At 44.4% G+C, this 13,893-nt stretch overlaps 1 long non-coding RNA gene across 1 annotated transcript; it reads left to right on the top strand.

Annotated features, from left to right (window-relative positions):
• The first annotated feature begins 7,176 nt into the window (after positions 1–7,176).
• LOC148004121 (uncharacterized) lies at positions 7,177–10,376 on the top strand. Its single transcript, XR_015627258.1, has 4 exons — positions 7,177–7,308; positions 9,701–9,820; positions 9,944–10,037; positions 10,236–10,376. It is a non-coding gene; the product is annotated as an uncharacterized LOC148004121 (long non-coding RNA).
• The last annotated feature ends 3,517 nt before the right edge of the window (positions 10,377–13,893 follow it).

The following is a 13,893-nucleotide window of genomic DNA, read 5'->3' as shown; positions in this document are numbered from 1 at the left end:
TGGGTACAATGTAAGATCATGTTTCAAAATCAACAGCAACAAAAGTGCGTGTGTGTGTGTGTGTGTGTGTGTGTGTGTGTGTGTGTGTGTGTGTGTGTGTAATGTATGGATAGATGGATGTGTGTAAAACTATCTTGAGTTCATGTTACACATTGGTAGAGGAGCTCCTGTTCAAAGGGCCCAAACCTGAGATTCGGAAAAGACTTCTTTAGATCCTGATTCTGTCACTTCCTAGAGAACCTTGGGAGAATTATTTAATCTCCCCAATACTCAATTTTCTCTTTTGCTGGACAGGAAGTCCCCCAGGGCATAGATGTTGATACTGATTGATGAACAACCCAGTGTATGTATGCCTGACATATTTTTTTCTTGGCTCATAACGGGAACTCAGAAAATAAGAGTTGGCGTTGTTCGCATCACCAGGGGGCAGCACTATCAAGCAAGTTATCCTCACAGCCAACACCCATGAGGTGGTGCATGAGGCATTTTCCAGAACAGTGGATACCTCCTCCCTCATGCTCTGTGTTTGGAGCCAATATTCAGCCCTGGGAATTTGCTGAAGCAGGCAAGAGTACAAACTAAATTCTCTGGCATCTGCTGCCACCTGACTCTGCAAACAGTCTCTACAGTCAGAAGTGTCATTAAACTATGGCTCTGACTCCTGAAGAAACCCTGGCTGCAGGTTCAGGATGAGATAGTATATTCTTACTTTTCTATGGAACCTCCCACATCCCCGGGTCTCACCCTCAGCTGTCCGTCTGGATGGCAGTGATCTCACCTCCATTAACATTCTTACCCAGTACTCTGTACTGCAGGGCCCTTCCCGCTTGTTATAAAACTTTTTACTGAGTGAAACATCAACACCACCTTTGTTTCCATTCTCTGTGCTGTAAACACAGAGAGTATTCACTGATAGATGTGTGTAGGTCATAAAATAACACAGAGAGTATTTACTGATAGACGTGTGTAGGTCATAAAATATAAGCCAGTACTCACTCAGGATTACTTTGCCTTTGCACAAATCCGAGGGTGACATCTCCTTCACTTTATGCCCAATGTGTCTGTCTCACTTGCGCTAAGGACCGAACCCAGGGCCTTGCGCTTGCTAGGCAAGCGCTCTACCACTGAGCTAAATCCCCAACCCCCTGTCTCACTTGCATATTTTGATGAGATCAATCATCTTTGGGGATGGAGAGCAGGGGACTCATGCCTCTTCTGTTTTACATCCTAATACCAAGTCACATGCATCCATGCGATTTCTTTCACCCCAAAATTCCAGCTGCAAATGGCAGGGATAGGTGGGAAACAAAAACCCACAGCTTATTCAGAACTGGACAAGACATGCAATGAAGACTGTCTTCGCTGACCCACGGGAGCTACTTTCCAGAGCTTCCTTCTCCAGGGTTACCTTTCTATCAGACCCACTTGAAGTATTGAGCATCTCCAAGATGTTCCAGTGAGCAAATCAGCTCTGATGAGAGCCACATTTATATATGAGAATAACATACCATGCATACATATGCACACATATACACATATACACACACTCATACTACATGCAGACATATATACATGCATACATACAGATATCACGCACACATACATACCACACATACAATATCACACAATACGCACAGACACACCACATATTCATACACACCACATGCACACACACATACATACACTATACACCTAGATACACACACCTCACTCATACACCACACACACATGTACACATACCACATACACATACACACATGCACACATACATACACATATGCATACATATACCACAAACATGCATACCATATACACATGTACACAAACATGCACATATAGACATATACATGTACGCACATACTACACACATGCATACCACATACCATACACACAGTACACATTCACATACACATGTACACACACATACCACACATTAACACATACACATGTGCACATATACCACACACATTCCCACACACTCACTCATACACATACATACATATCACACTTACCACACATTCACACACACCATACACACACACACGCACACATACCAGACACACACGCATACCACACACACACATATAACACACACACAGATATACACACACACATAACACACACACAGATATACACACACACATAACACACATACCACACACACACATACCACACACACACACACACACATATACCACACACACAGATATACACACACACAACACACACACAGATATACACACACACATAACACACATACCACACACACACATACCACACACACACACACACACATATACCACACACACAGATATACACACACACAACACACACACAGATATACACACACACATAACACACATACCACACACACATACCACACACACACATACACCCCTACTGGAGTGGTTGTCAGAATTACATACACTATCACTCTACTTTTCCTCCTTTCAGGCATGTAGTATATCTCTGCTCACTTCAGTAGGTATGATTGACTATGTGACTTACTTTGGTTAGTAAAATATAAACAGAAGTGTGTGGCAACAGGCCCACAAATAGTGAGAACAGATCTGGGTAGGAGGGTATGTTCATATGTTTCTTATCAATTTTGCTGATATAAAGAGTGTGGTATGCAATTACTGTGTACACCCTGCTGACACCCTGTTGATAGGGAATTTTTTGGTTCATTTGTATTGGCATTGTATATCTATAGTTAGCCTATGGTTCCAATTCATTAATGGGTGTATTTCTAACCTGAATATTGATTGATTTTGTTCACTTGCATTAGGAAGGGTTCTCTAGAAAAACAGAACCAATAGGATGTCTCTCCCTCCATCTCTCCCTCTCTCTCCTCCCACTCCTCCCCCTCTTTCTTTCTCTCTCACACACAGGGTTTATTAGATTGGATGACACAATAGGAACTCGTAGACAACAAAGTCCACCTGCACACTGGAAGAGGAGAGAATCAGATGCGCAGTCAAGGAGGGAGGATGATTGGCTATTCATATCCAATGCTGAAAGCCTGAAAGGTGCTGGAGAGGTGTTAAATTCGCTCTGAGAGCCAAGGAAGCTGGAGTCTGGAGGCAGCAGGCAGTCGTACGAGACTCAGTCACTCAGCAAAGACAGAGACCCGCTGGCCTGCCCATGCCCTCCTTGTTCCTTTCCACTTCTTTCCAGCAGTTTGCCATTCGAATGAGGATTCTTCCCCTAGTCAAGCTGGGTCTCTTCCTAGTAGTCACTGTCCAGTCTGCCAACCCTCTCTGGAAATGCCTCACTAGACACACAGGTGTACTCCATCAACCCCGGGTACCTCTTAGTTCATCGAGCTGACAGCTCAAACCAACCGTCACACTTTTTTAAGCAAGGAAAAGGGAAACAGGAAAGATAAATCTCAGAGTGCCACTCATGTACCCATGTATCAGCGGTGTGGATGACGTCACTGGTTTGAGCACCAGTTCTGAATGTGGTACGCATTCTTGGCTACTGTCTCAAGTGTGTGTGTGAGTGTGTGTGTGTGTGAGTGTGTGTGTGTGAGTGTGTTATTCACACTATAATGTCCTACTTTAAAATTTAGTGTGCATTGTAAATATTTACTCCATCGCTTTAAGTTCACACACACACACACACACACACACACACACACACACACACACAACTGATTTGTGACTCTTACTGACTTTAGCAATGTGCAAACATTCTCAAGATGGCCAATGCACCATTACTACTCTTGAGGTGGGTAAAGCTGCACTGTATGTTGTCACTATACAGTATTTCCCTCACACAGATACAGCAGCCCTAAATACATGCAAAGGTATAGATTACAGTAATATGCAGCAATAATAATTTTATAGTGGTAAAATAATTAAGAAATGTAAAGCTAATTATACATTTATTTCATTTAACTTTAAAAAAAAGCCACGTATAACAACTAGTTCATAAATTCCTGAAAATCAAACAATTGGCTCTCGGGAACCAGCAAAAGCTGCATAACCTCTATATTGTAATCTACTTAATTTGGGGACTTGTTACGGTGGCATTACTTAACTTATTATTTTGCCAAGTAATGGATCAGTTCTACAGATTACAACAAACCTGAAGTTGAGAGGCTGTGTGCCCTTTAGTCAGGGTAGCAGGCATGGAACACTGATCTGAAGGAAGAGCGGATCTAGTACCATCTTTGAAGAGAAGCAAGGTGGCCATGTTGGTGAGATCAAACAACAACTGATGACCTGGGGTGGGGAATAAAAACTCAAGAAGCCCAGAGGTCACCAGGAGCTGGATGGCGCAGTCCACAGACATTGATTAGATGTTTGCTTTTTCCTTCAAGTGAGACAGACAAAGGATACGCTTGAGCATGTTTGAACTGACTTGAGTTTTTAAATGATCACTGACTGCTAGGTGGGTAACAGACTTCAGAAGGGCATTAGAGAACAATGCGGGGGGGGGAGGGGGTAACAATAGAGATGGGGTGAGGGTTCTAGAGGAAAGAAAGTAGACATGGCTAGACTTCAGTTATACACTGAGAGCAAAGCCAGACACATGGGATAATGCACTGGATGTGGGTTTGGAGCGAGGCATCAAGGGTAACTTCTAACTGAAGGCACTGACCTTGAAGGATGAATGGAGTTTCCATTTACACTGTAAAATAAAGGAGAGACTGGCTCAGGGTGCCAGACTTGGAAACTTTGAGTCTAAGATACCTGTGGACACCATGGAGGAGATTTGAGGTTTAGACTATGAATACAGTCCCCATTGGCAAAGGACACCATTGGCCCAGGAACCCTTCTCTGCCGGCTCCTTCCCTCAATCTTCTAAGGTGGAGAAGACTTGCAACTGAATATGAACTGAGGTTTATTAAAATTTCATTGAATTTCTTCTCCAACCAGCTATTCCACACAGTTGTAGAAATTCAATCTCCATCAAACTGATTCCACCCTTCAACCTTCTCATTCATTCATTCATTCATTTATACAAGATCTAAATCTGTAGCCCACGCTGGACTTAAGTTCATCCCCCTGCTTCAGTCTTTTGAGTCTTGGATTAACAGGCCTGCATCCCACCCAGGGTCAACCCTCTCTAATATTGCTGTCAGGACCTAGGCTGACTCACCTGAGAAGAGACTCTCAATGAAGATTCATCAAGATTACATCAGCCAATGAGAATTCGGTATTTTTCTTAATTATGTTGAGTGAGGTGGTAAAGCCCGGCCTGAATCTGGGCTTTCATGGGCTGCTGAAGAAATTAGGCTGAGCATGTGTGTATGCGTCATTTCCTTTCTACTCCTGACTGGGGACCGGTTGCTTCAAGTTCTGGCCTTGACTTTCAGCAACGATGGTCTGTAATTGGAGCCAAAATAAACCTTGTCTCCCCTAAGTTGTTTTGGTCAGGGTGGAGTTTTATCACAGACACAGAAATGAAATCAGTGTGTTCTCCAAGCTTGTTTCTGTCACACTCTCTTCTCCTTCATTCCCCGTGTCAGCAATGATTGTATTTCTTTGACTGAGCCTGGCTTTCATCCCTAATCTAGGGTCTTATATGTCTACTTGCTTCTTGTTGTATCACAGACATCACATCAATCCCTCAGTGCATAAACAGGTCCTGGACTTAAGCTTTCAGCTTAAGTTCTATCATGAAAGCCCACGCTGTCACCTGATCCAGACTCTGCCCTGACCACGTAGCTGGCACCTTCCAGTCTGATCTTCTCCGGTTGCTAAAATGTCAAGATGCTTCTTTGCAGTTGTATGTAGCTGCTGTCACCCCAGCGACCTGCTTCCTACCACCAGCATCTTTGTACTGGTTAGTTTTGTATGTCAACTTGACAGGAGTTAGAGTCATCAGAGAGGAAGGACCCTCAGCTGAGAAAAATGCCTCCATGAGATCACATTTTCTCAATTAGCAATTAATGGGGAAGGGCCCAGCCCATTGTGGGTGGTGCCATCCCTGGGCTAGTGGTCCTGGATTCTATAAGAAAGCAGGTTGAGCGAGCCATGGGTAGCAAGCCAGTAAGCCTTCCATGCCTTCTGCATCAGCTCCTGCCTCCAGGTTCCAGCTCTGCCTGAGTTCCTGTCCTGACTTCCTCCTGTGTTGGACTATGGTCTGGAAGTATAAGCCAAATAAACCCTTTCCTCCCCATTTTGCTTTTTTGGTCATGGTGTTTCATCACAGTGATAGAAACTCTAAAAAAAATTTCAAGCAGTCCCAAGACCCCACCTAGTCCAAGAAGGCACCGAAGTTTGTTTCCGGCACAGTGTCTGGTGTTAAATGGATGATCTAAAGCACCTTTAAGATACCTTCTGAGGCCATCCCAAGACCCTTTATGTTTCATGCATGACTTGATGTTTCTCTTTCCTACTGAACTCCAGACTCTTCCATGGCACTTTCTGAATCTATCTTATTCTCGGAGTTGACCCACGACCTCCATACGCAGCATCTGCCTCAAAGCAGGTTTATGAATGACTGACCAGATCCCAGCAGAATGTCATTGGAAACACCTGGCCTATTGCTTAATTATTTTGAGAAGGTACGAAGTGGCTGAACAGCCTCGTTTTCTGGTCTATGGTCTTAAGTACACAAGTGGTGTTTAATTAAGAAGAAAGTAGACCAGATAGCCTTTGTGCTCCTGTTCCTACAATAATATCAAGTTATCAGTCTCACACGAAGTGTTCAAGGTGTTCTTAGCAAATATATTCTACCTAGACAATTATCATGGAGTTGCACAGAAGATACACAGATTCATCAGAAGCACTGACATTACATAGTCTTTTGCATTTTCAAATATTCTTTTTTTATGCTTGAAAAAGTTAAGATAATCATTCTGTAGGAGTGAGGAATGTGATAGAAACAGTCAAATCTTCTCCAAGCCAAAAAAACCCCCAAATCTGTAGTAGCAAACTGTTCACTCATTACATGATTTCTAATTCATACTGCTGTACTGTAAAAATTAATTTATTCATTAAATTAATTAAACCATTAATGACATTGGCATGATCAATCACCTTTCAGTAATGTCACCAGCCCAAGACTGAACTTTCAGCACAAGCCAGCAGTCAGCATGACTGTAAGAGAGAACACAGTGTCTCTAAGCAGAGGACAGTGACCAATGCTCAGACCTGGGAAGAGGTTAGCCCATTATAGGCTGAAGACTTTATTCTGATTCTAGAATCTTTTGATAGCATCCAGCCTGAGCTACCACTGCAGCCTGGAAACCAGAATCCAAGAAAGCAAGTGCCAACATTACAGCGGTCATTGTTCGAGGTCACCTGCCAAAGTCCTGGAAGTTAACTCAATTCCAAATGGTCGTTGGTGAAGGTCAGGATACTCAGGGAGGCTGGAGTGAGCAGGGGTTGTGACACTGAGGTCCCTGAAGAACAGAATTAACCATTTAGTCAGTACTTAGCCCCAGTGACATCACGAGCTTTATCTAGCACCAGCTAGATGCATATGTTGGCACTGTGTTGGGTAGAGGGTATAGTGATGAATCTGGTGAACAGTGCCCTTGTCTTGACTGACTTTGCAATGACTGTGGGCTGCAGAGCAACATGGCTCACATTGGAGTCCTGGCTGTGGTACTCCTACCTGTATGATCACAGACAAGAACTTTTCCTTGCTTAACATGTTTACTTTATCCATAAAACAAGGACCACTGCTACATAGAATTTCTCCAGATGCAGAGAGGAATGGGGCTTATTGTGGACACATTAGCATGCACATCTGTTTTACTCAATGGATTTTAGCTTTGAGCAGCCCAAGTGGATTTGGGCTGCAGAGAAGGAGTGTATTAAGTGAATATTGGTGTGATAGCATGGTTGTGGGAGGGAATGTTCTCCAGGTCTGGAGAATGTGCTTAACATCACCTTCCCCAAAGCATAGGTTTCCCAGGCTTTCAAACAACTGTTCTCCCAGCCCCAGCCCCAACCCCAGCCCCAGCCCCAGCCCCAGCCCCCATTCCCAGCCCCATCCTTATGAAAGGTCCAGCAAATCCACCTTTGGGTTAAGACTAAATAAAATTGTTCAACAATTTCTAGACAGCCAGAGTATGGCAAGTGTCCACTAGTGTTTCCCCCCGAGGCTAGACAATAAAGACACACCCAATCTCTTTTTAGTGCTACAAACCGCAGATTTGCCAACATCTACAACTCTGACACACTGCTGAAGTCTTTTGTAGGCAATGATCTACCAGTGAGCTCATTTGTGCTCAAAATGCAGCCAGCCTCAGCCAGGCAGGAAGCTCAAAGAGGCTAAGACTCCCTGGGGAAATCTCCGCAACCTTTTCCAGTGCAGGGGCCTGACTGGGATGCACACAGAGCAGACTGAGACTGCCATCCAGTGGCTATGTTGAGAATCACAGAACTACAAGGCCTGGCCTTCAGTTTTGGCACACAGGAAAAAGCCATTGTCTTGCCAGAAGCCTGAAAATTAGGGCTTCCCCTCGAGCCTTTCCTCCTTGCCTTCTCTTCCTTCCCCATCTTCCTCCACTGAGCTGTGTATTTTGATGATTCCCAAAGAGGAAATGCTATCCTGAGCTGATTAAGGCCAGCATAAAAGAGCACCCACATGCATGGAGTAGGAACGTCATTACTACAGTAATGTTTGCTGAGAGCACCTGCCACTTCAAAATGTCATCAACTTCCACAAGTCTGTAGTGGACAGATTCACTTACAGATGATGTGCGTTTCTCTCTCCTTCCCTTCTGGCCTCCCTCTTCCCTTCTCCTCTCCTCTTCCTCCCTTCTTCCCCCTCTTTTCCTTTCACTTTCCTTTGCTCTCTTCTTCCCTTTTGCGCCATCTTGTCTTCCCCTTCACCCTTCCCCATATCTTTGTTACTTCGATTTTCTTTGGTTTTGTTTTATAACACAGGATGGTCTTAAACCCACTACTCAGCTTGGGTGGCCCTCAATTTTGGCATCTTCTACCTCTCCTTCCGTTCCCCGTAACTGTGGGTGTGTAGCAGCCTGACTCTTTTCTATTCCTTCTCTTAGTAAGTTTTCTGTTTTTCTTTGAGGATGCTCTTCTACTCTTAGGTTTATGGAGGGAGGTTAATGTATACATCTGTTTGCCTGCGTGCATTTTTGTGTACCACAATCATGCAATGCTCAAGGAGGCAAGAAAAGGATGTTAGGTCCCCTGGACCTGGAGTTATAGGACACTGTGAGCCACCGTGTAGGCAACTGAACCCAGGTCTTTTGCAAAAGCAGCAAGAGTCTGCCCCTAACTGCTGAGCCATCTCCTTAGCCCCATATGGATAGGATTGTTACCGAAAGTTCTTGTATAAAAGAAACTATTTCAACCCATGGAAAGAGAAGTCTGGAGTTTCCATGTGCTAAAAGCAACAGGTGGGAAGCAAGGCAAGCCTGACTCAGCCTTGGATCCCAGGGATCTGCCTGGTCTGAGAAATCTCTAGAACTAACCATCTCTGCACTTTTCCCCACTAAGGTCAGTGTGCTTGCGAAGATGTAGTTAAGACCAAAATAACTCTAAGTCCCCCCCCCCCTTTACAAAAGGCATTAGAATGTGGAAACAGGCTGTTGCGACAGATAAATACAGCATCACCGATATCAAGGGAGTCACCAGTTCAACGCAGTGTGCTATGTGCAGCTGGTGAACTGGGATGCTAGGTCCCAGAGCTATGCATTTGGTGGTGAGTCATTTGGCTGGTAAATCAGTCATGAGAATGAGCCAGGAGAGTTCTCCCACTCCTACAGCTTGAAGATATAGAAGATGTCTACCTATAGACCAGGAAGTGACTTTCTCACAAGTCTCCATCTTCTTTGGCCTTGATAATATGCTTCCAGCCTCCAGAATCATAAAACAACAACAAAAAGGTTTGTTATAAACTACTCAATTTACATTAATTTACAATGTTTGTTCTAAGAGGTAGCTATAAATATAGCAGAGAATTCCAAAATTGACGTTGACTATACTCTATTGACCCCACTTTCTTCTAGGATGTCACAGGAAGTGATTTGGAACAGAGCAGCTCTGCTAAGGATTTGAAGCAGGGACATGACAGTTTCCAACTCTGGGGCTTCCTTATACTGGGTAATCTGAAGACAGGCCAATGGTTTGGTTCACTGAAGACTACACTACCCAGAATCCCCTTTCTTTCTCTCCGCCCACAGTGTCCTGCCCTGTTCACTTGCAATTTCCTACATCTCTTCTTTCTCTCCTGCTGTGTCGAGTGGGTGCAAATCTCTTTGAAGAATTCACTCCCTAACATTCTAACTCCACCTCTTCCAGGTTGGCAAGGAAGATCATAGTCTCCTTGGGCCCATCATTCTCAGATCTTCTCAGCAGGGGTTTCTCCCTGCAGCCCAGTGTTCGATGTGCCCCAGGGATGATTAATGTTAAATGAATAAAGGATGAATGAACAAGTCAAAATTGTGAGAGATACTAGTTTCGGACCAGAAGCCTGAGGGTTCTTCCCGCCATCCCAACTTTAATTTTGGAATAGACTTACAGACGTTTCAATAATAGAGCAGTTTTCTAGCAGGTCACCCAGATCTTTCTAATGCTCACATAAACCAGGGAATGTTTTGGAAAATAGAAAACTATGTGGCTGCAATACTGATACCATAAACTCTAGGTTTTGGGGGACAGTCACCATCTTGTCCACCAGTGTGTCAGGGTGGATGTCAGTGCATGATGTCAAATTGAATCAGCCCTCCGTGTGTGGTGGTTTCTCAGGTTTTTTTTATTCTTGCTTTTGATGAATTTGCCATCGGTGAAGACATTGGTTAGAGATCCATAGCATGACTTTCCTTTTGGACTTCTGTTTTGTTCTCTCATAGTTGGACCAGAGTTACAGATTCTAGAGAGGAATGTTCTAGAAGTGGTGGGACTTTCTTACAGCTGTGTGATATCAATGCAGTTGACTGCTGGTGCTGGTGTTCCTGACCTTGGCCCCTTACAAACCTAGTATGGGCCAAGTCTCCTATCAAGTTACTGCTCACCTTTCTTTACTTTCCACAATAGAACATTGGGATTGTATAGGCCAATAAACTCCAAGAGGAAGGGTATCAGGCTCAACCCTATAGACATTTATTATTTAGATTTCACCTGTAATAAGAAGAAAGGCGTCCTAAACAGTTCCTGCCTTGACCCTCTGGACATCAAGTGATATACATCTACGCCTTTTCTTGGAAAGGTATTTTTAATATATTCATTTAAAAACTAAAATACCTGGAACTAATGGGGAAGTATCCATACTGCTTTACAATTACTAAATATTTTAAATGGAGTTTGCAAGACGGTAACACATAAATTTCCTAATTAGCACATTAAAATGCAAGTTTTAGCAGCATGCCTAATGACCACTGGGAGCCAAGCTGCTGCTGTGCTTACGCGACGTCATGGCCGTGCAGTGGGCCATGACTGGCATTAACTCTAAAATACAGTGCTCCATTTCAGTGATGCTTGAGAAGACCTTAAGCAGTAGTTATGTTGTTAAAAGGATGGAAATTTGGATGATTTTATCATCTATAATTATAACCAAGCTCACAGACCCTCAACTGTATCTACACACTCTCAGACCGTAGGTTAAGAAGCCCCGGTTTAAAGGCCCCAATGGCACAGATAGTGTAGACTGTTCAGAGAGGGAGGAAGTGCCTGTGAGAACATGCTGTTCTCTCTTACTTCTAGAGAGATCCGGAAAGCGCCCGTGTGGGGAGAAACAGAGGTTTCCGTCTAAACCCATGCAGAATGGTTCATTTATCCTGTGTGCATTTTCAGACCGTTCATTGTCTGAACCTCCGCGGCAGTGAGGACCCTGGCGTTCTCACGAGTTGCCAGTTAGAATGCCAACTGCTCTGGTGTTTATGAATCACGGAGGAGCAATTCGGGAACTTTAACAACCGAGGAGAGTATCCTCCTACAAAATGTAAAGGGAAGTAACGATCTAAGATGGTGTGGCCAGGCGACTTGAATAAGTGTGAATACCATGTGCAGGGGAACGCCTGCTTCAATGCGTTATGGAGCAGGAGTGTGTGGCACGGCCCAGCAAAGTGGTTTAAAAATAGGATAATGAATAATAAAGATAAAGACAATGTGGTTAGAAAATACACAATTATCCGAGGCAAGTGCGTCCATAAGTATCCCTGAGGGCCTCTGTTGTTGGCTGTTGGGAGGATGGGAAAGCATCTCCTGAGCGTTTCTTCTGTCCTGTTTGAGCCCCTAGAAAGGGGTCCTTAGAATGTGGCAGTGGCTGCGGTGACATGATGCTGGGCTAAGTAACTTCAGGCCATATGTAAGCAAGATGCCGGCATTGCAGACATTCACCGACAAAAGACAGGAGAGGACAGGCATCTGGAGCTAACAACACAGAGATTAAAGTTTCTGCCACGTGCTCCTAACGTAGTATTGAGCTTCTTCCACAAAGTGAAGAGACAGTGCTCACTGGAACATCTATCTCTAACCACCCCATGGCAACTGAAACAGGACCCGCATCAGGACTGTGTGTGACTATGGCGTCTTGCAATTCTGTGAGTGCCTTTGTCCCACACATCTCAATGGCAGAGAAAATTCCAGTGGACGAAGTCGAAGTGTCTTCGGTTTTCTGAGTGTGAACAGTCACCTTTAGATGAATGACCTTGTACCTCAAATAAGCAATTAATGACGGTTAAATCTCTCAACATCCTGAACTGTTGGCTTTAGTTCACTATCCAGAGAAGCAATCTCAGCAAAGCCGCGGTAGCAGAAAGAGCCTTGCTAGGTGTGGTGGTTTAAGTATGCCAGGCCCAGGGAGTGGCACTATTAGAGGAGGTGTGACCCTGTTGAAGAAAGTGTGTCACTGTAGTGGTGGGCTTAGAGACCCTCCTCCTAGCTGCCTGGACACTGACATGTTCTTGCCATGGTTGATCATGGACTGGACCTCTGAAACTGTAAGCCAGTCCCAATTAAATGTTTGCCTTTATAAGAGTAGCCTCGGTCATGGCGTCTCTTCATAGCAATTAAGCCAGAATTAGCATACTAGGTATGCAAACACAGGAGGTGCTCGGTTAGCACTAAGTAAATGCAAGAAAAACAAGAATACCTGAGCACTGACCTCATGCCCTATAGCCCATTTCTGCCAGGGCACTGGCTAGTCACACCCATTCAGCCCACAAGAGGGCAGTGCTGCTCCACACCAGGCAGGGTCTCCCATTCGGCACAGGAGTTCCTGCTGCCCTTTCCTAGCATAGAAGTCTCTTGACCCACAGCAACGTCTCTAAAGAAAGACATTGATGGAATCACCTAGCATTCTTAATGAAGTTAGGGACACTTCCCTATGGAGGGGATGTTAGACCAGTCTGTGACTGCACGGAGCAGCCTGCTTTACATTCCTGGGGTGGGGGTGGAAATGGAGCTTAAGCTTCCGTGGAATTTCCCAGGATGACTGCTGACAGCAAAAGTTCGAAACGGGCATTGTCTGCCACAAGGAGTCACCTGGGAGTCAGGGCAGTGAAGTGGGGTAGCTTTAAGGGCTCAGGTCTTCCCCAGACCCTGACAAGTCTCAGCCCCTTTTGACTGCATGTTCTTGACTAAAGAAATGGGAACAAACAGAACATTTACATTAAGTCATATGTATGCCTGTCACACACAGCTCAGCAAGTGTTTCTTGGGACTGCGATTGTGGCTGCTGCTAATATTTTCCATGCCATCATTTCAGCACAGAAATATCAAGGGATACTCTTGTCTCCTGCAGACACATGAACCTGAGATCCTGAAAATACTTTTTCCTGTACAGCGGCGAGTTGGACTAGAGAGAGCACAGGAGAATCCAAGTGACAAGAATTTTTAGCTTAAGGGTTTCTTTCCCTGTAAGGACAAATGGTTAGGAGAGAGAAATGAAGCATGATTCTGTAATTCTTCTTGAGGAGACAAGAGACCTGGACAAATCCTTCTGACTTCTTCTTCTCTG

This window comes from Rattus norvegicus, chromosome 8 (genome assembly GCF_021556685.1).
Source record: "Rattus norvegicus strain SHRSP/BbbUtx chromosome 8, alternate assembly SHRSP_T2T, whole genome shotgun sequence".
Classification (NCBI taxonomy): domain Eukaryota; kingdom Metazoa; phylum Chordata; class Mammalia; order Rodentia; family Muridae; genus Rattus; species Rattus norvegicus.
This window is presented reverse-complemented; position numbering and strand designations above follow the sequence as displayed.